This window comes from Triticum dicoccoides, chromosome 1A, assembly GCF_002162155.2.
Source record: "Triticum dicoccoides isolate Atlit2015 ecotype Zavitan chromosome 1A, WEW_v2.0, whole genome shotgun sequence".
Lineage (NCBI taxonomy): Eukaryota > Viridiplantae > Streptophyta > Magnoliopsida > Poales > Poaceae > Triticum > Triticum dicoccoides.
The window spans coordinates 325,679,692-325,700,991 of NC_041380.1; the positions used below are offsets into that span (position 1 = coordinate 325,679,692).

The window sequence follows — 21,300 nt, forward strand, 5'->3', positions numbered from 1 at the left end:
GAGCGAGTTCATTCAAAAATTACATCCTTGGTACATTCATCCGCCACAAGGCGGGCACCAGCAAGAACATCCTTGTAATAGTTCTCGGGCTTGCGATGCTCCTTCCCCGGCGGCGGACCGTCCTTCACAAGCTTCTCACCGTCCAGCTTACCCCAATGCACCTTTGCACGGGCGAGGGCCCTACGGGCACCTTCGATGCGGACGGAGCACTTGATGACCTCGAGCCTTGGACAAGCCTCCACCAGCCGCTGCACTAGTCCGAAGTAGCTCCCAGGAAGGGCCTCTCTAGGCCAAAGTCGAACTATGAAGCCCTTCAGGGCATGTTCGGCCGCCTTGTGGAGCTCGACCAGCTGCTTCAGCTGGTCGCTCAAGAGCACAGGGTGTCCGGCCTCAGCGTACTGAGACCAGAACACCTTCTCCGTCGAGCTGCCTTCCTCGGCTCGGTAGAATGCAGCGGCATCGGATACGCTGCGAGGAAGATCTGCGTATGCCCCTGGAGAGCTCCGGATTCGGGTAAGTAACAAGTAGTTTACTTTTATATGTCTGCTTTGCATATAGAATGCCTTACCCGCCGCTATATTTTTCACCGCATCCAATTCTTGGAGGGCCTTCTGGGCTTCGGCCTTGGCAGATTTGGCAGTTTTAAGGGCCGCAGCAAGCTCGGACGCTCGCGTCTTCGAGTCGAGCTCCAAACTCTCATGTTTTTTCATGAGAACCTAAAGCTCTTGCTGCACCTCGCCGACCTGCGCCTCAAATTTCTCCCGCTCGGCGTGCTCCGTGGCCGCTTTCTTCTCGGCCTCGGACAACGCCTGCTTGAGGGTCGCCACCTCAGTTGTGGCCCCTACAATAAGCAGTATACTCCTGTCATTTTTTGCAATTGCGCCTCCCTATAGGCATTTTTTCTATAAGGTATCTCTTACCTTCTTTCTCCTCGAGCTGCCGTTTGGCAAGGCCGAGCTCTTGCTCGGTCCGCTCGAGGCCCTGCTTCAGGGTACCTGAAAGTGCAACTATCCCTAGGTGGTTTTGGTAATTCATAACAACATATAGCTCATTGAGCTAATGCTATTCCAAGATGATTATTTGAGGAAAGCTCAATGATTGGCATGGCATGGATGTGAAAGTGGAACCCTGAAAATGCTAAGGACAAAGGATTGGCTCAAGCTCAAAAGCTCAAGACTCTTCATTTTATATTTTAGTGATCCAAGATCACATTGAGTCTTTAGGAAAAGCCAATACTATCAAGGAGGGATGAGGTGTTGCTTAATGAGCCTCTTGCTTCATGTGCTTAGTGATATGCTCCAAAACCCTCAACTACTTTCCCATATCCACATATGACCTAAACCCTAAGCCAAACTCGGTCTTACCGATTCTTCCTATCCGGCGCCATCGAGTTTCACTTGTCGTTAGCCACTGCCAAAACCCTAGCAATTCGGTTCTACCGATAAGGATCTCGGTCTCACCGAGATGGGGTTGCAAACTCTCTGTTTCCCTTTCGTAACTTTTCGGTCTCACCGAAAGAGCGAATCGGTCCCACCGAGATTGCAATGTAAACTCAGTGTTTCCCCTTTGTAACTTTTCGGTCTCACCGAAAGAGCAAATCAGTCCCACCGAGTTTGCCTGACCAACTCTCCGGTTAGCTAATTACCAAATTCGGTCTCACCGAGTTTGTGTAATCGGTCTCACCAAGATTACGTTATGCCCAAACCCTAACCATATCGGTCCTACGGAGTTGCATGTCAGTCCCACCGAAAATCTCTAACGGTCACTAGGTTTACATTTTCGGTCCGACCGAGTTTATTGATTCGGTCCCACCGAGATTGGAAAACTGTGTAACGGTTGGATTTTGTGCGGAGGCTATATCTATCCCTCCACCTTCTTCTCATTCGATGAGAGAGCCATCAGAACACACACACCATTCCAACTCATATGTTCTGAGAGAGAACCACCTACTCATGTGTTGAGACCAAGATATTCCATTCCTACCCTATGAATCTTGATCTCTAGCCTTCCCAAGTTGCTTTCCACTCAAATCTTATTTCCACCAAATCCAAATCCTATGAGAGAGAGTTGAGTGTTGGGGAGATTATCATTTGAAGCACAAGAGCAAGGAGCTCATTACCTACACACCATTTGTTACTTCTTGGAGAGTGGTGTCTCCTAGATTGGCTAGGTGTCACTTGGGAGCCTCCGACAAGATTGTGGAGTTGAACCAAGGAGTTTTTAAGGGCAAGGAGATCGCCTACTTCGTGAAGATCTACCGCTAGTGAGGCAAGTCCTGTGTGGGCGATGGCCATGGTGGGATAGACAAGGTTGCTTCTTCGTGGACCCTTTGTGGGTGGTTGCTTCTTCGTGGACCCTTCGTGGGTGGAGCCCTGTGTGGACTCGCGCAACCGTTACCCTTGGGTGGAGCCCTGTGTGGACTCACGCAACTGTTACCCTTCGTGGGTTGAAGTCTCCATCAACGTGGATGTAGGATAGCACCACCTATCCGAACCACGGGAAAAACATCCATGTCTCCAATTGCGTTTGAATTCTCCAAACCCTTCCCTTTACATTCTTGCTAGTTGCATGCTTTACTTTCCGCTGCCTATATACTCTTTGCATGCTTGCTTGAATTATGTGATGATTGCTTGACTTGTCCTAAATTAGCTAAAATCTGCCAAGAACTAAAATTGGGAAAAGGTTAAGTTTTTATTTGGTCAAGTAGTCTAATCACCCCCCCCCCTCTAGACATACTTTCGATCCTACAAGTGGTATCAGAGCTTTGGTCTCCGCTTGCTTTGATCTCCATAGCTTTTGGTGGTCATAGCCTTGGTTTCACAACCTAGGAGAGTATGGCGTCTAGCGAGGGAAATTATCACCGTAGAGGTCCTTACTTTGATGGTACTAATTTTGCTAGTTGGAAGCATAAAATGAAAATGCATATTCTTGGACATAACCCCGCCGTTTGGGCTATTGTGTGTGTTGGTTTGCAAGGTGACTTCTTTGATGGGAGAGAACCAAACGGTGAAGCTACCGCGGATGAGTTGAAGATGTTGCAATACAATGCTCAAGCTTGTGATATTCTCTTCAACGGATTGTGCCCCGAAGAATTCAACAAAATCAGCCGCCTTGAGAATGCAAAGGAAATTTGGGACACTTTGATTGATATGCACGAAGGTACCGACTCCGCCAAGGAATCCAAGTTGGATGTGCTTTAGAGCCAACTTGACAAGTTCAAGATGAAGGATGGTGAAGGTGTCGCTGAAATGTACTCTAGGCTTGCTCTCATAACAAATGAGATTGCCGGCTTAGGAAGTGAAGAGATGACAGATAAATTCATCATTAAGACGATTCTAAGAGCCTTGGATGGATAATATGATACCGTGTGCACATTGATCCAAATGATGCCCAATTACAAAGATCTCAAGCCAACGGAGGTGATTGGAAGAATTGTTGCTCATGAGATGTCACTTAAGGATAAAGAGGAACTTCACAACAAATCAAGTGGTGCCTATAAAGCCTCATGTGAAGCCCCTACATCATCAAGTGAGAAACAAGACTTCAATGAAGAATTGAGCTTAATGGTGAAGAACTTCAACAAGTTCTACAAGAGTAGAAGCAAAGATAGAAGCTCCAAGTCAAGGTCCTACAATGACAAAAGGTCTTCTAGTCGAGAGCGAAACTGCTACAATTGTGGAAGACCCAGACACTATTCCAATGAGTGTACGGCTCCCTACAAGAGAAGAGAAGATTCTCCAAAAAGAAGAAGCAAAGGATCACCACCAAGAGAGAGAAGGAGTAGAGATGATCGTTATGAACGAAGATACTCATGGAGAAGCAAGGATCCGGAAAGGAAGGAAAAATCATCAAGAAGCTACACAAGACGAAGACATCAAGCTCATGTTGGTGAATGGGTATCCGGCTCCGACTCCGACAGCCACTCCGAGAGAAGTTATTACTCCGGCTCCGAAGATACTCAAGATGAAGGTGTTGCCGGTCTAGCACTTGTGTCAACCAACTCCTACGACATATTTGACTCACCAAATGAAGGAATTGGAAGATGCTTCATGACCAAAGGTCCTAAGGTAACACACCCCGAGTATGTTGATTTCAATAGTGATGAAGATGACTTGTTAGGAGATGATTTGCTTGTTGACAACTCTAGTGATTAATACTATGATAAAATGTCAATTAAACATGCTAATCAAGATAAGACGAATGACAATGATAAGGAGAAGATTGAGGCCCTAAAAAAAGAACTAAACACTCTTAAGTTAGCTCATGAAACCATCTTTGAAGATCATCGAGAACTTTTAAGAGCTCATGAGAAATTATACTTTGAAAAGCTCAATCTTGAGCAAGAGCATGAGTTCTTAAAAGCAATCAATGATGATCTCCGCAAGAAAAGTTCTTCTTACATTGCCAAGCGTTTACTCTTATCCACTTACATGCCTCAAGTCAAGTCTAGTAACAAGAATAAGAAAGATTCTTCCTCTAGTAGTAACAATGATCATGCTAAATCCAATATTGTTGCTTCTAGTAGTTCTCTTGATTCCACTAATGATTCTCTTAGCCAAGTTACACTTGAGCAAGAAAATAGCTTATTGAAGGGAATTATAGAGAAATGAGTGTACAAAAGCCTTGCCGGGAGTAAGCAATTCGAGGAAATTGTGCGCAAGCAAGGAATGCACCGGAAGAATCAAGGTATTGGTTTTGAACAAAATTTCAATGCCAATGGAGTTGAGTGGGAAGAAGATCAATACCCCAAGACAAAGTTTGTCCCTCAACAAGAGAAGTATACTTCTTTCAAGGGGACACAAGTTCAAGATGATCTTCCACCACAAGACTACAAGCAAAAAGGCAAGGACAAGCTTCAAGAGGAAATTGATGCATTTGAAGAAGCTCCAAAGACCTTAGTCAAGTGGATTCCCAAGACTACTTCAAGTTCCACTTCATCAAGTACGACTACAACTCCAAGGATTCCCATCAAGATGGTGTGGATCCAAAAGAAGAAGAACTAGAGAGTTCTTGAGGGTGACTCCGCCAACATACTTCACTCTTATCATTTTGGCAAGAACAAGTGCAATCAACTTCCACATCTTGCACTAGTTCAAGGAGTCACAAACCCTCTTGTTGGTAAGACAAGGGACAAGGTATTGAAAGTGCAATTCACTCAAATGGATAGCTCCAAGAGATCTGCATCAACATTGAGCATCCACATCTTCAACATCTACATGAAGTCATCATCGACAAAACCCAAGGTTAGTTCATCCCTATTAGGGGGGATATCACATCTAGGGGGAGCTTTACTCTAAGACTAGAGCTAAAGCAACTCTAAAGATGTGAACAAAACAATGCTTTATGTAAAAGTGGTAACCCCACTTGAGCTTAAACGATGAGTATGACCTATGATCAAGTGCTCTCACTTGACTCCTAAGTCAATATACTCATATATAGATGACCTTGTCATCGCAAATTGCTCGATAGATGCTAGAATTGGTTGTGCATGCCTTGCCACATATTTCATTTGCCATCTTATTGTGTGAGCATGCTAGTTGCATATTTTACTCATTCGAGGACATCCACTTGTTGTTTTGATTGTTTGGTTTTATCTTCTTTTGCCAAGTGGATGGACAAGAATGCCTAAGAACCTCCACTAGCTATCTATGCTTTTCTCGTCTCAAACTCTATTCAAGTTGCATCACAAAATTTGATCAAGTCAGATTCGAACCACTCTGTGTGAGGAGCGCTCGGAGTCCCCGATTCGTCATAGACTTAAACTTCCAAAACCTCTTTATGATTCTCGGTCTGACCGATACCCCACTTTCGGTCCTACCGAGATCATTAAGTTGATCTAGGTTTTCGATCTCGGTGCAACCGATTTGAACATTTCGGTCACACCGAGTTTCAGTAACTGTTTGCAGTTATGAATCTCGGTGCCACCGAGTTGTTCCACTCGGTCACACCGACAGGGTCGGGCTATATATAGTCACGGGCAAAATTTTGGAAATTTCGCCGAACCCCTTCGCCCGCACGATAGCCTGCTCTGCCCTCGTGGTCTCCGGATCGTCTTCTCGCCGCCAGCCGCCTCCAGTCGCTGGTCTCCGTCGCCGTCAACGGGAATTCTGCCCCGCCGTTGCCGCCGTAGCAATTCTCCGCCGAACTAGGGTATGGACTTGATCACAGTGCTATTCCCCGTCCAATTCCTAGCACATTGTGTTCTTCATGATTCTTGCCACGATTGAAACACTCCTATCCAGTCAATGCGCCCGTAGATTAGCTTTGATTCGAAAATTTTAGGGTTAGGTTTCCGCCGAAACCATCTCGGACCCACCGAGTTGAAGAACTCGGTCCCACCGATTTGGCTTATGCCATTGCACAAGTGAGACTTGGTCTGACCGAGAATTACTTATCGGTGTGACCGATTTTTAAACTCAGTGAAACCCTAGCAGTCTCGGTGCCACCAAACTGTGACTCGGTCCTACTGAGTTCACTAGTTTAGGTTCCAAAACTGCTTCGGTATCACCGAGTTTGAAAATCGGTAGATCCGAGATGATTTCAATGGGAAACTAAAACTAAGTTTTTGGATCATTCTTTTGCAAAAATCTCTGCATTTTGTGATGCTCATCCACTCTATCTCTTCTATAAACTATTCACACGGTAAGCAGTCAGTTTGCAGCATGTCTGATCAAAGTGATAGCCAAAACATGTTAGAGCAGCAGGTGCACATGAGTGAGGGCACTAGTCCCTCAAGTTCTTCTGATGAAGGCAGCAGGAGCACTCCTAGCAATTTGCCAACGGCTGCCACGAGACAGAGGAAGAAGAGAACTTCAGACTCTGAAGATAAGGACTATGTGGCAGAGGAAGAGGCCACTTCCAAGAGAATTGAGCCAGCTCAAGGCACTAAGCCAGGCCTGAAAATCAAAAGGCCAGCAGGCAGGCAACCAATGTCAAAGGCCAGAATGTCAATTGAGAAGCCCATAGAGCCAGTTGCAGCTGAGGGCAAGAAAAGAAAGGAAAGGGTGAAGAAGACTGTGGCTAGAGTGCTTGGCAAAGCTTCCATCATGGAAGAGGAAGAGGAAGAAGAGGTGGCTGCACCAGCGCCCAAGGCACCCAAGCTAATGGGAGATGCCATAAAATCAGGGGGAGCTGCTTCCAAGGCCAAGCCAGCTCCAGCTCCAAAGCCTAAGAGAAATACAAGGAGCATTCCTGCAGCTGAGAAGAACAAGGCCCCAGTGCCTGAGACTGTTGCTGAAGAAGAGGAAGAGAATGTCCTGAGAAAGCTAAAGCCCAAGATCCCAGACCACAACGATGCTCATCCTGTGGCTGAGGATATGAAGCTCAGGAGACATTCAGGGCTGAGGAAATGGAGAGAAGCAGACCCGTATGCTTCAAGGAGAAGGACAGCCGTTGACTACAGGTTTCACACCAAGGAGCAGCAGGATTTCTATGAGACTGTTTTGCTAGATAAGAAGCCAATTGTCTGTGACATGAGATGGGTCGACTGGGCCTACATTAAGGACAATGAGGAGCACTATCCTGGAGTGCAAGACAGCTTCATAGCTTGTGGAGTAGCTGACTTTGTTGGGAAGAAGCTCACAAAGTGGAACGAGGAGCTTATCATGCAGTTCTACTCCACGGCACACTTTTATCCAGATGGGAGGATCACATGGATGTCTGAGGGTACAAGGTACCAATCCACTGTTGAGGAATGGGCAAAGTTGATTAATGCCCCAGAGGAGCAAGATGATGACTTGGATATCTATGCCAAGAAGAAGATGGACCACAACTCAATGTCAAATATGTACAAGGAGATCCCAAATGAAGCACTTGATACCTTCAAGTTTGGCTCAGTACATTACCTTATGTCAGGGCTCCCGACTATCAATTGGATCTTGAGGCACACCTTATTGCCCAAGTCAGGTGATCACAAGATGATCAGAGGCCATGCTATCAACTTTCTACATGTGTTTGATGTGCCTCAGAAGTTCAAGGTGATGAGCCTCATAGTGGAAACAATCAAGAGGACTGCAGCAGATCAGAAGAGGAGCTGCGGATATGCCCCTCAAATTCAGGAGCTCATCAACTCCAAGATGGGCACGGGCATATATCTATTGGACAAGGAACACCTGCCCATCCGTCCAGATTTTGAGGACAATCAAGTTGTCATGACTGAGAACGAGCCAGCATCTGCCCAAGCATACGCGAAGAAGGAGAAGGCGAGGAAGGAGAAAGCTGCCAAGATGCCTACTCAAGAGGAGGCATCTGAGTAGTTCTTGAAGACCAAACAAGAGCAGCTTGGTTACTTGATTGCATCCACGCTGAGGATTGAGCAAAGTCTGGCCACCCTCACTAAGAATCAGCAGAGCCTAGAGAGAATCATGGAACAGAAGTTCTATGACTTGGATGTCAAAGTAACGGAAGTTCAGTCTGCAGTGGAGCAGCTCCAGGAGGACATGCAGGAGAGGAGAGGCAGGACTCCCACTCATGCCTTTGCCAGAGTGCCAAGAGGCCCGAGGTCATCTGCCGCGCCAGTTGCTGACACAAGAGCCACCACTTCAGCACCAGCTATAGCCTCCGTTCCACCAGCTCCAGCATCTACTTCAGCTCCAACTCCAGCGTCTACTTCAGCATCTACCGAAGCCTTCGTCCTTGGAGTGATCCGGACTCCACCACCACCAGAAGATCAAGCCTGAGCGTCGATCTAGCACTATGCATTTTCTAGGAATTTTTTGGTAACTTGTTGCCAAAGGGGGAGAAGATGTATAGATCATAGGCTTCGAGAGAGAGTGTGTTGCTTTTCTCTCTTGCTTTATTTGGTGGTTTTTCAAACTTGTTTGCTTTTGAGTGCTTGAGATACTATGCTTGTGAGACATTGATGATCATGTGTTTGATCATAAGCTACACTTTATGCTTGCTTATTGCTATTATACTATCTATCTTGTGTGATCATTCACTATTCTTGGTGATGAGTGCATGTATTTCATTCTTATCATTTTAAGCGCTCCACCAAGATGTATGTGACATGGAAGAGTAAACCACGACTCTAACTCCTTGTGCATTTGCAGTCCAAAGCAAATTTTAAATATGCACAAATTTAGGGGGAGCTCTTACTTATCACATACTTCTCAAAGCGACGATATATTTCTTGCTTATTATCATTTGTCGAAGCTTTGATCTATATGTTGTCATCAATTACCAAAAAGGGGGAGATTGAAAGTGCAACTATCCCTAGGTGGTTTTGGTAATTCATAACAACATATAGCTCATTGAGCTAATGCTATTCCAAGATGATTATTTCAGGAAAGCTCAATGATTGGCATGGCATGGATGTGAAAGTGGAACCCTCAAAATGCTAAGGACAAAGGATTGGCTCAAGCTCAAAAGCTCAAGACTCTTCATTTTATATTTTAGTGATCCAAGATCACATTGAGTCTTTAGGAAAAGCCAATACTATCAAGGAGGGATGAGGTGTTGCTTAATGAGCCTCTTGCTTCATGTGCTTAGTGATATGCTCCAAAACCCTCAACTACTTTCCCATATCCACATATGACCTAAACCCTAAGCCAAACTCGGTCTTACCGATTCTTCCTATCCGGCGCCACCGAGTTTCACTTGTCATTAGCCACTGCCAAAACCCTAGCAATTCGGTTCTACCGATAAGGATCTCGGTCTCACCGAGATGGGGTTGCAAACTCTCTGTTTCCCTTTTGTAACTTTTCGGTCTCACCGAAAGAGCGAATCGATCCCACCGAGATTGCAATGTAAACTCAGTGTTTCCCCTTTGTAACTTTTCGGTCTCACCGAGTTCCACTCGGTCTCACCGAAAGAGCAAATCGGTCCCACCGAGTTTGCCTGACCAACTCTCTGGTTAGCTAATTACCAAATTCGGTCTCACCGAGTTTGTGTAATCGGTCTCACCGAGATTACGTTATGCCCAAACCCTAACCATATCGGTCCTACCGAGTTGCATGTCAGTCCCACCGAAAATCTCTAACGGTCACTAGGTTTACATTTTCGGTCCGACCGAGTTTATTGATTCGGTCCCACCGAGATTGAAAAACTGTGTAACGGTTGGATTTTGTGTGGAGGCTATATCTACCCCTCCACCCTCTTCTCATTCGATGAGAGAGCCATCAGAACACACACACTATTCCAACTCATATGTTCTGAGAGAGAACCACCTACTCATGTGTTGAGACCAAGATATTCCATTCCTACCCTATGAATCTTGATCTCTAGCCTTCCCAAGTTGCTTTCCACTCAAATCTTCTTTCCACCAAATCCAAATCCTATGAGAGAGAGTTGAGTGTTGGGGAGACTATCATTTGAAGCACAAGAGCAAGGAGCTCATTACCTACACACCATTTGTTACTTCTTGGAGAGTGGTGTCTCCTAGATTGGCTAGGTGTCACTTGGGATCCTCCGACAAGATTGTGGAGTTGAACCAAGGAGTTTGTAAGGGCAAGGAGATCGCCTACTTCGTGAATATCTACCGCTAGTGAGGCAAGTCATGTGTGGGCGATGGCCATGGTGGGATAGACAAGGTTGCTTCTTCGTGGACCCTTTGTGGGTGGTTGCTTCTTCGTGGACCCTTCGTGGGTGGAGCCCTGTGTGGACTCGCGCAACCGTTACCCTTGGGTGGAGCCCTGTGTGGACTCGCGCAACCGTTACCCTTCGTGGGTTGAAGTCTCCATGAACGTGGATGTAGGATAGCACCACCTATCCGAACCACGGGAAAAACATCCGTGTCTCCAATTGTGTTTGAATTCTCCAAACCCTTCCCTTTACATTCTTGCAAGTTGCATGCTTTACTTTCCGCTACCTATATACTCTTTGCATGCTTGCTTGAATTATGTGATGATTGCTTGACTTGTCCTAAATTAGCTAAAATCTGCCAAGAACTAAAATTGGGAAAAGGTTAAGTTTTTATTTGGTCAAGTAGTCTAATCACCCCCCCTCTAGACATACTTTCGATCCTACAGTACCCACCTCCACAGTCAGTGCTGCGGTGGCCAGCAGCGAAGCCTACATACGTATATTGACTCCTTTTTAGTTAGACTCCTGCGATATTTAATAGATCCTCTATTCGGCTTTTCTTTCCAAATGCCAAACAGAGCATCAGGGGCTACTGTCTATACGGTAATATTCTTACATATTTTTACTTACCTCGAAGCCTGTTAGAAGGCTAGCGCAAGATTCAGTCAGTCCGCTCTTGGCGGACTGAACCTTCTGGATCACCGTACTCATAATCGTACGGTGCTCCTCGTCGATGGAGGCGCCGTCAAGCACCTCCAGCAGATTGTCCGGCACCTCCGGTTGGATGGAAGCCGCCGGCTCAGAAGGCTTGCTCCTCTTGGAAGGAGTTCGCCTATCGCGGTCCGGAACTGTTGAAGATTCTGGCGCGGTGTCCGGCACAAAGCCGGACTTGGAGCCCTGGGGGGTCTTGTCCCCCTTACTCCTGGAGTCCGGGAGGTCACCTTGCGGCTCCTCCAGGACCACCTCCTCCTGCCCCGGAGCTCGTTGCGATGCCACTTCGGCGTCATCCGCAGTGCGGGGGAAGACAGCGGGCGGAACTGAGTTCACGTCCGATGAATCCAGGGAGCCGCTCGACGACTCGTTGAGTTCGGCCCGGGGCGGGCTGCATAATTATGTTCGACATTAGGGAAGGTTGTGCAACAAAGGAACGTCATGAGTTACTCTGATATCCGAATACTTATGATTTCGCCGGACGCTTGGCCCTATCTGGCCACTTCTCTTCGTCCTCTTCGATGTCGGGGGAGTAGTTTGGTGGAGGGATCTTCCTCTTCCTGGACCCTTCGGCCTCCCCCACTGGGGCGGCCTTCCTTTTCTTTCCTCCCCCCGCTGGAGGGGGAGAGTGTTCTTCTTCCTCCTCCTCGTTCTCACAGGAGGAGAGCATCTCGGACTCGTCGGATGACGAGTCCGACACCACCACATTACGGGTACTCCTTCAAGTCCCCGTGGCCTTCTTCTTCTTGGCCTTCTTCTCCGGCACCACATAAGGCGCCGGAACCAGCAGCTTCACTAGGAGAGCAGGGGCTGGGTCTTCGGGCAAGGGAGCCGGATAGTTAATTGATCCGGACTGCGCCTGCCAAGCCTGTCAAAGGTGAGGGAGTTTAGATCCCACATAGAGTCAAACTATGAAGAAATTTAACATCCTGTAAAAGGTGAAAATAGCTTACCTCGCTAGCATGACGCTGCGAGCTGTATCCGTGGTCCTCGGAAGCGGATGTGGGAGCCTCGGCGCCTTTGGTTAGCACCTTCCAGACATCTTCATACATCGTGTCGAAGAGCCGGTTAAGGGTTTGGTGCTGCGTCGGGTTGAACTCCCATAGATTAAAGCCCCGTTGTTGACACGGGAGGATCCGGCGGACGAGCATAACCTGGACTACATTGACAAGCTTGATCGGCTTGCTCACCAGGGACTGGATGCATGTCTGCAATCCGGTCACCTCTTTTTCTTCGCCCCACGACAGGCCCGTCTCTTTCCAGGACATAAGCCGCGTGGGGGGTCCGGATTGGAACTCGGGGGCTGCGATCCATTTCGGATCGCGCGGCTCGGTGAAGTAAAACCACCATGATTGCCACCCCTTCAGGGTCTCCACGAAGGAGCCCTTGAGCCATAGGACGTTGGCCATCTTGCCCGCCATGGCGCCTCCGCACTCCGCCTGGCTGCCGCGCACCACCTTGGGCTTGACGTTGAAGGTCTTGAGCTAGAGGCCGAAATGGGGGCGGATGCGGAGGAAAGCCTCGCACACGACGATAAACGCCGAGATGTTGAGGACGAAGTTCAGGGCCAGATCATGGAAATCCAGGCCATAGTAGAACATGAGCCCCCGGACAAATGGGTGGAGTGGGAAACCTAGTCCGCGGAGGAAGTGGGGAAGGAATACTACCCTCTCATGGGGCCTTGGGGTAGGGAGAAGCTGCCCTTCCTCGGGAAGCCGGTGCGCGATGTCCTTGGGCAAGTATCCGGCCTTACTTAGCTTTTTGACATGGCCCTCCATGACGGAGGAGACCATCCACTTGCCTCCCGCTCCGGACATTGCTGGAGGAGGTTGAGGTAGGAAGCGCGAGCTTGGGCGCTGGAGCTCGAGTAGGCAGGAGATGGATAGGCAAAGGAGGAAGAAGGCGTAGGTAAAAAAGTGGATCCTTATCCCCTTATATGGGCGGATGCGACTATGCGTCCCCACCAGCCTAGTAAAACTCGCTTGCCTCCCAAGCACCATGATAAGTGGCGCGGTTGGGTTACCCACGGCCGTATTAACAAGAATCCCGTAAGCAAAGGGGTACAGGATCTCTGCTTTGACAAGACGTGCCAAGGAAACCGTCTCGCAAAACACGCTGAGGTGGAAAAGTGAAAACGATTCGAGTGAAGGACTTGGCTGTAGTGTGATGACACGCTGCGGAATATGTCAGCAGATTTGGTTTGTGTTAATATTATTCTCTCTACGGCAATATGTGGATGCTTATTTTGCAGAGCCGGACACTACTCTTTTTGTTTACAATCTTCTATGAAGGACTTGGAGGAGGAACCCGCCTTGCAATGCCGAAGACAATTTGCGCGCCGGACTCGTCGTAATTGAAGCCTGGTTCAGGGGCTACTGAGGGAGTCCTGGATTAGGGGGTGTTCGGGTAGCCGGACTATACCTTCAGTCGGACTCCAGGACTATGAAGATACAAGATTGAAGACTTCGTCCCGTGTCCGGATGGGACTTTCCTTGGCATGGAAGGCAAGCTTGGCGATGCGGATATTCAAGATCTCCTACCATTGTAACCGACTCTATGTAACCCTAACCCTATCCGGTGTCTATATAAACCGGAGGGTTGTAGCCCGTAGGCAATCAACTCCATATACAACAATCATACCATAGGCTAGCTTCTAGGGTTTAGCCTCCTTGATCTCGTGGTAGATCTACTCTTGTACTACCCATATCATCAATATTAATCAAGCAGGACGTAGGGTTTTACCTCCATCAAGAGGGCCCGAACCTGGGTAAAACATCGTGTTCCCTGCCTCCTGTTACCATTCGGCCTAGACGCGCAGTTCGGGACCCACTACCCGAGATCCGCCGGTTTTGACACCGACAAGAGACAACATACATCGCATCAAAATATCGAACAAATACCAAAATTCACATGACTACTAATAGCAAGACTTCTCCCATGTCCTCACGAACAAACATAACTACTCAAAAAGCATAATCATGTTCATAATCAGAGGGGTATTAATATGCATATAGGATCTGAACATATGATCTTCCACCAAATAAACCAACTAGCATCAACTACAAGGAGTAATTAACACTACTAGCAACCTACTAGTACCAATCCTGGACTTGGAGACAAGAATTGGATACAAGAGATGAACTAGGGTTTTGAGAGGAGATGGTGCTGGTGAAGATGTTGATGGAGATTGCCCTCTCTCGATGAGAGGAGCGTTGGTGATGACGATGGCGATGATTTCCCCCTCCCGGAGGGAAGTTTCCCCGGCAGAACAACTCTACCGGAGCCCTAGATTGGATCCGCCATGGTTCCGCCTTGTGGCGGCAGAGTTTCGTCCGAGGAGATGGCTTGTGATTTTTTCCTCATTGAAAGACTCCATATAGCAGAAGATGGCCATCGGAGGGCCACCAGGGGGCCCACGAGGTAGGGGGCGCACCCAAGGGGGTAGGGCGCGCCCCCCACCCTCGTGGGTAGGGTGTGGCCCCCCTGGTGAACTTCTTGCGCTTAGTATATTTTATATATATTCTAAAAACGTCTTCCGTGAAGTTTTAGGACTTTTGGAGCTGTGCAGAATAGGTCTCTAATATTTGCTCCTTTTCCAGCCCAGAACCCCGGCTGCCGGCATTTTCCCTCTTTATGTAGACCTTGTAAAATAAGAGAGAATAGGCATACGTATTGTAACAAAATGTGTAATAACAACCCATAATGCAATAAATATCGATATAAAAGCATGATGCAAAATGGACGTATCAGACGCCATCCGATTCTTCTGGGCCCAGGAGGGGTACGCAACGGAGAAGCTCTTCTGGTCACAGTTTGCGGGGCAGCAGCATCCCGTACTGCTAAATGACCAGATGGCACAATGGGTGGAGTTGCATAAGATGTGCAGTGCGGCCATGAAGGACGTCATAGTACGGTTGTGACCGACCGAAGCCATTTCGGATAGCTACTTCGGCCTTGTGCGGCGTCTTGTCGATGCGCCGCCCCGAATCGATGCCGTCAAGAGGTGGTCCTGCATAGAAGGAGCGCGAATGGCCTTCACCCATGTGAAGATGCACTGGGCAAAGATGAAGGCCGAAAAGGTGGCAGTTGAGGGCCCGCCCGAAAGCAAGGACCATCGCACACCAGAGCGCTATATTGAGGGCGTACTAAAAGGTGCCCGCCTTGTAGAAGGCCAATGCTCGAAGGACGTAGTGTTCGAGTGAACGAGTTCGAACTATTCGGGAGTTTGTATTATGAACTAAGGTTTTTGTAATATATTCATGCCTTTATGAAGAGTTTTATCCTCCTGTGTGGCTGTTTTTATACCTGAGAGTTCCCAGTCGTTGGCTTCAACCCCCATGTAGATACTACTGGGGTGTTCGGAATTGCGCATGACTACACTTAACCCAACGTCTTGGTCCATGAAGGAGGTGTCAGTGCGGTGAACCAGGCAATCAGACTATGCGGTTTTATTGCTCTCACTTAGCCATAGGAGTTTGACAATGGGTCTACAAAGTAGCCCCTGGTATGTACGCGACTATCCCAATGCGGATGCATTGCATATGTGACCGGAAAACAGTCCTTCGTGTAATATGGAAAAAATCGACAAAGATTTTAATAAGTCGCCGAGTGGCTGACCAACTCTCGCCGCATCATGACAGTCAATTTTCGGCTTTCTCTACTGAGGTGCTTAACCAGACGAACCAGAAGCACAATCGCAGTAGTTCTCCCTTTACTACCCTAGCCGATCAGACGGAACGTAAGGTAGCAAACACAAGAGCGGGGCAACCCAACTATTGACCAAAGACATGATTCAGAGCTAATGCATATAGTGCCGAGCTTGGGACGCCGAATTGTGCTATAAAACTGTTCGGACTTTTTGTTTGGCAGCAGATGTGTTGCCATATAGATCCCCTGGCAATTTGTGCCGAGGTGTGTGCGTGAGACAACTGAAGAGACGGAATAAAGTCTATGAGTAAAGACGATACCGAAGAAGAATTTGGTTCACTGGAATCTGGTTGATACGTCAAAACGTAATCTTACAGAGGGTACCATAATCACCAAGGTCATTTTACATGCCGGGGGTCTAAGACTAAGGGGAAAAGCTCTATACAGGTTCTTGAGTGAAGTTGTGGTCTGATACGTCTCCAACGTATCTATAATTTTTTATTCTTCCATGCTATTATATTATCTGTTTTGGATGTTTATGGGCTTTATTATACACTTTTATATTATTTTTGGGACTAACCTATTAACCCAGAGCCCAGTGCCAGTTTCTGTTTTTTCCTTGTTTTACAGTATCGGAGAAAAGGAAAATCAAACGGAGTCCAATTGGCCTGAAACTTCACGGAACTTATTTTTGGAATGGAAGCAATCCAGAAGACTTGGGCTGTACGTAAGGGAAGCAACAAGGAAGGCACGAGGCAGGGGGCGCGCCCACCCCCTGGGTGCGCACTCCACCCTCGTGGGCCCCTCGTGGCTCCCCTGACGTATTTCTTCCTCCTATATATATCCATATACCCTAAAACCATCTGGGAGAAGAATAGATCGGGAGTTCCACCGCCAGAAGCCTCCGTAGCCACCTAAAACCAATCTAGACCCGTTCCGGCACCCTGTCGGAGGGGGAATCCCTCTCCGGTGGCCATCTTCATCATCCCGGTGCTCTCCATGATGAGGAGGGAGTAGTTCTCCCTCGGGGCTGAGGGTATGTACCAGTAGCTATGTGTTTGATCTCTCTCTCTATCGTGTTCTTGAGGTGGTACGATCTTGATGTATCGCGAGCTTTGCTATTATAGTTGGATCTTATGATGTTTCTCCCCCTCTACTCTCTTGTAATGGATTGAGTTTTCCCTTTGAAGTTATCTTATCGGATTGAGTCTTTAAGGATTTGAGAACACTTGATGTATGTCTTGCGTTGGATACCCGTGGTGACAATGGGGTATTCTATTGATCCACTTGATTTATGTTTTGGTGATCAACTTGCAGGTTCCGCCCATAAACCTATGCATAGGGGTTGGCACTTGTTTTCGTCTTGACTCTCCGGTAGAAACTTTGGGGCACTCTTTGAGGTTCTATGTGTTGGTTGAATAGATGAATCTGAGATTGTGTGATGCATATCGTATAATCATACCCACGGATACTTGAGGTGACATTGGAGTATCTAGGTGACATTAGGGTTTTGGTTGATTTGTGTCTTAAGGTGTTATTCTAGTACGAATTCTAGGGCTGTTTGTGACACTTATAGGAATAGCCCAACGGATTGATTGGAAAGAATAACTTTGAGGTGGTTTCGTACCCTACCATAATCTCTTCGTTTGTTCTCTGCTATTAGTGACTTTGGAGTGACTCTTTGTTGCATGTTGAGGGATAGTTATATGATCCAATTATGTTATTATTGTTGAGGGAACTTGCACTAGTGAAAGTATGAACCCTAGGCCTTGTTTCAATGCATTGCAATACCGTTTGCGCTCACTTTATTATTAGTTACCTTGCTGTTTTTATATTTTTAGATTACAAAAACCATTATCTACTATCCATATTTCACTTGTATCACCATCTCTTCGCCGAACTAGTGCACCTATACAATTTACCATTGTATTGGGTGTGTTGGGGACACAAGAGACTCTTTGTTATTTGGTTGCAGGGTTGCTTGAGAGAGACCATCTTCATCCTACGCCTCCTACGGATTGATAAACCTTAGGCCATCCACTTGAGGGAAATTTGCTACTATCCTACAAACCTCTGCACTTGGAGGCCCAACAACGTCTACAAGAAGAAGGTTGTGTAGTAGACATCAAGGTCTTTTCTGGCGCCGTTGCCAGGGAGGTTAGCGCTTGAAGGTATATCTTCAGATCTTGCAATCGAATTTTTGTTTCTTGTTTTAGCACTAGTTTAGTTTATAAAAGAAAATTACAAAAAATGGAATTAAGTTTGCCTCATACGCTTCATCTTTTTAATATCTTTCGTGAGTATGATGGAAACGAAAATTGTGCCAAAGTGTTAGAAGAAGAATGCATTAAAATGTTTGGCACTAAATCTTTGAATGATGAGCATGATTGCAATGTTGTTAGTATGAACTCCTTGAATATCCATAGTACTAATGATGATTGCACTAGTTATGATGAAAATGTCTCCTATAAACATGTCAATTTTTGTGGAGTGCATTGGGTTTGCAAGTACACACCAAATAGGGAAGATAGATATTGCAAGAGGCATAAGCATTTAGAAACGAAATTGTTGCAAGAAATGCTAGGTGTTTGTGCTGAAAGATTCAATATTTATCGCCAGCCTTGTGAACTTTGCAATGAACATGGTCATTTAAAGCTCCAATGCTATTTGTTTCATGATCAAGTCGTGTCCAAAAATTGTGATAACTTGATTACCCTTGAGCATCATAAAGAGCTTAGTCTTCTTTTGGGTTCTGAAGAAATGAAACATATAACTGAGGGTATTCCAAAATTTAATCTCGATAAATTTCTTGATTTTGATCTAGAGGAAATTTATATGTATTGTGCGGTGAATTGCATTGAAAACCCTTATATTGCCAATCACATAAAGAATAGAAAACAAATAGAATATGAAGAGAATACTAATGAAAGGGAAGAGACTTCCCAATATCCTCCTATTATTTCTTATGATGAATCAGGTAACGAGGAGGAGCCTTCTATTCAACAAATCTCATTAATAAGGAGCTCCAAAAAGAGGATTGAACCCACACATGATGTGGTGAAGAAGAAGAAAAGAAAAAGGAAGAGAGGTAAAAAGATATCTCTCCCAAATAATGCTACTCCTATTACTGTTGTGCCTCATGAAAATATAATTGTGGAAGATGATTCACTTGATGATGATCTCGTTATGCCTATTGCTTGTTGTGATCATTATGATTGGGAAGATAGTGATACTTCTTATGATCTTGAAAATCTTTTTGGCACTTGCTTGGAAGAATATGATAATTGCTATACTATTGGTGTTATCCATACTATTTATGATGAAAGTGATTATGCTTATGATATGAAAAGGCTCAAGCTTGGGATGCTATGTTTGATGAGGATGATGTTTTTGAGAATATATTTGCTGCAATTAATGTTAGTCCCAAGCTTGGGGAAGCTATGATTAATGAAGATGATATTTTTAGCCTCTCAAGTTATGATATGCAAATGTATGATGATGATAGCATGACTCCCACTTATGATAGTTATGAAAGTGGATTTGGAGAGGTCATGACTTTATTTAGTGATGATTCCACTATCTTGGAAGAGGTTTCAATCGATTATGATGAGAACAAAGTTGCTACTTATGATAATTATTGTGATGATACATATGCTATAAAAAGTAGTGATGATTATATTTATAAAACTTGTCATGATTATGATCACCCCTTTTCTGAACATCACTCTTTTAATGTGGAAAAATTTATAGTATTCAAGTCTCTTATGATACTCCCACTATTCCGAATGAGAAGAATTTTGCTTATGTGGAGAGTAGTAAATTTTCTATGCTTGTAGATCATGAAAAGAATGCTTTAGGTTCTTGTTATATTGTTGAATTTATTCATGATGCTACTGAAAATTATTATTAGGAAGGAATATATGCTTGTAGGAATTGCAATAATATCAAGTTCCCTTTTGTATGTGCTTAAAGTTTTAAAGTTATGCTTGTTTTGCTTTCCTATGCAAGTTGATTCTTGTTCCCACAAGTTGTTTGGTCAAAAAATCCCTATGCGTAGGAAGCGGGTTAGACTTAAATGTGCTAGTCATATTCTTCATGATGCTCTCTTTATGTTTCAATTCTTATCCTTTATGTGAGCATCATTGAAATCATCATGCCTAGCTAGGGGCGTTAAACGATAGCGCTTGTTGGGAGGAAACCCAACTTTATTTTTGTTCCTTGCTTTTTGCTCCTGTTTAGTAATAAATAATTTATCTAGCCTCTATTTTGGTTGTGTTTCTTGTGTTTAATTAGTGTTTGTGCCAAGTAGAACCGTTGGGAAGACTTGAGGAAAGTCTTGTTGGTCTTGCTGTAAAAAACAGAAACTTTAGCGCTCACGACAATTGCTGCCATTTTTATTTCGAAAGTGATATTTAGTTAATTATTTTTGTAGATGATTAATAGATAAATTCCCCGCGTCCATAAATTTATTTTAGAATTTTTGGGGTTCCAGAAGCTTGTGTTAGCTACAGATTACTACAGACTGTTCTATTTTTGACAGATTCTGTTTTTCGTGTGTTGTTTGCTTATTTTGATGAATCTATGGCTAGTAAAAGAGTTTATAAACCATAGATAAGTTGGAATACATTAGGTTTAACACCAATATAAATAAAAAATGTGTTCATTACAGTACCTTTAAGTGTTGTTTTGTTTTCTTTCGCTAACGAAGCTTACGAGTTTTTTGTTAAGTTTTGTGTTGTGAAGTTTTCATGTTTTGGGTAAAGATTCGATGGATTATGGAATAAGGAGTGGCAAGAGCCTAAGCTTGGGGATGCCCAAGGCACCCCAAGGTAATATTCAAGGACAACCAAAAGCTTAAGCTTGGGGATGCCCCGGAAGGCATCCCCTCTTTCGTCTTCGTTCATCGGTAACTTTACTTGGAGCTATATTTTTATTTACCATATGATATGTGTTTTGCTTGGAGCGTCATTTTATTTAGTTTTGCTTGCTGCTTGAATAAAATACCAAGATCTTAAATTCTTCAATGTTAGAGAGTCTTCACATAGTTGCATAATTATTCAACTACTCATTGATCTTCACTTATATCTTTAAGAGTAGTTTGTCCTTTGCTCTAGTGCTTCACTTATATCTTGTTAGAGCACAGTGGTGGTTTTATTTTATAGAAATTAATGAACTCTCATGCTTCACTTATATCATTTTGAGAGTCTTTAGAACAGCATGGTAGTTTGCTTTGGTTATGAATTTAGTCCTAATATGATGGGCATCCAAGAGGGATATAATAAAAACTTTCATATAAAGTGCATTGAATACTATGAGAAGTTTGATACTTGATGATTGTTTTGAGATATGGAGATGGTAATATTAGAGTCATGCTAGTGAATAGTTGTGAATTTGAGAAATACTTGTGTTAAAGTTTGTGAT

At 45.1% G+C, this 21,300-nt stretch overlaps 1 pseudogene; it reads right to left on the reverse strand.

The window, feature by feature from the left end:
- LOC119286498 overlaps positions 1–13,049 on the reverse strand; it is a 53,714-nt pseudogene extending 40,665 nt beyond the window's left edge.
- Between the last annotated feature and the right edge of the window lie 8,251 nt (positions 13,050–21,300).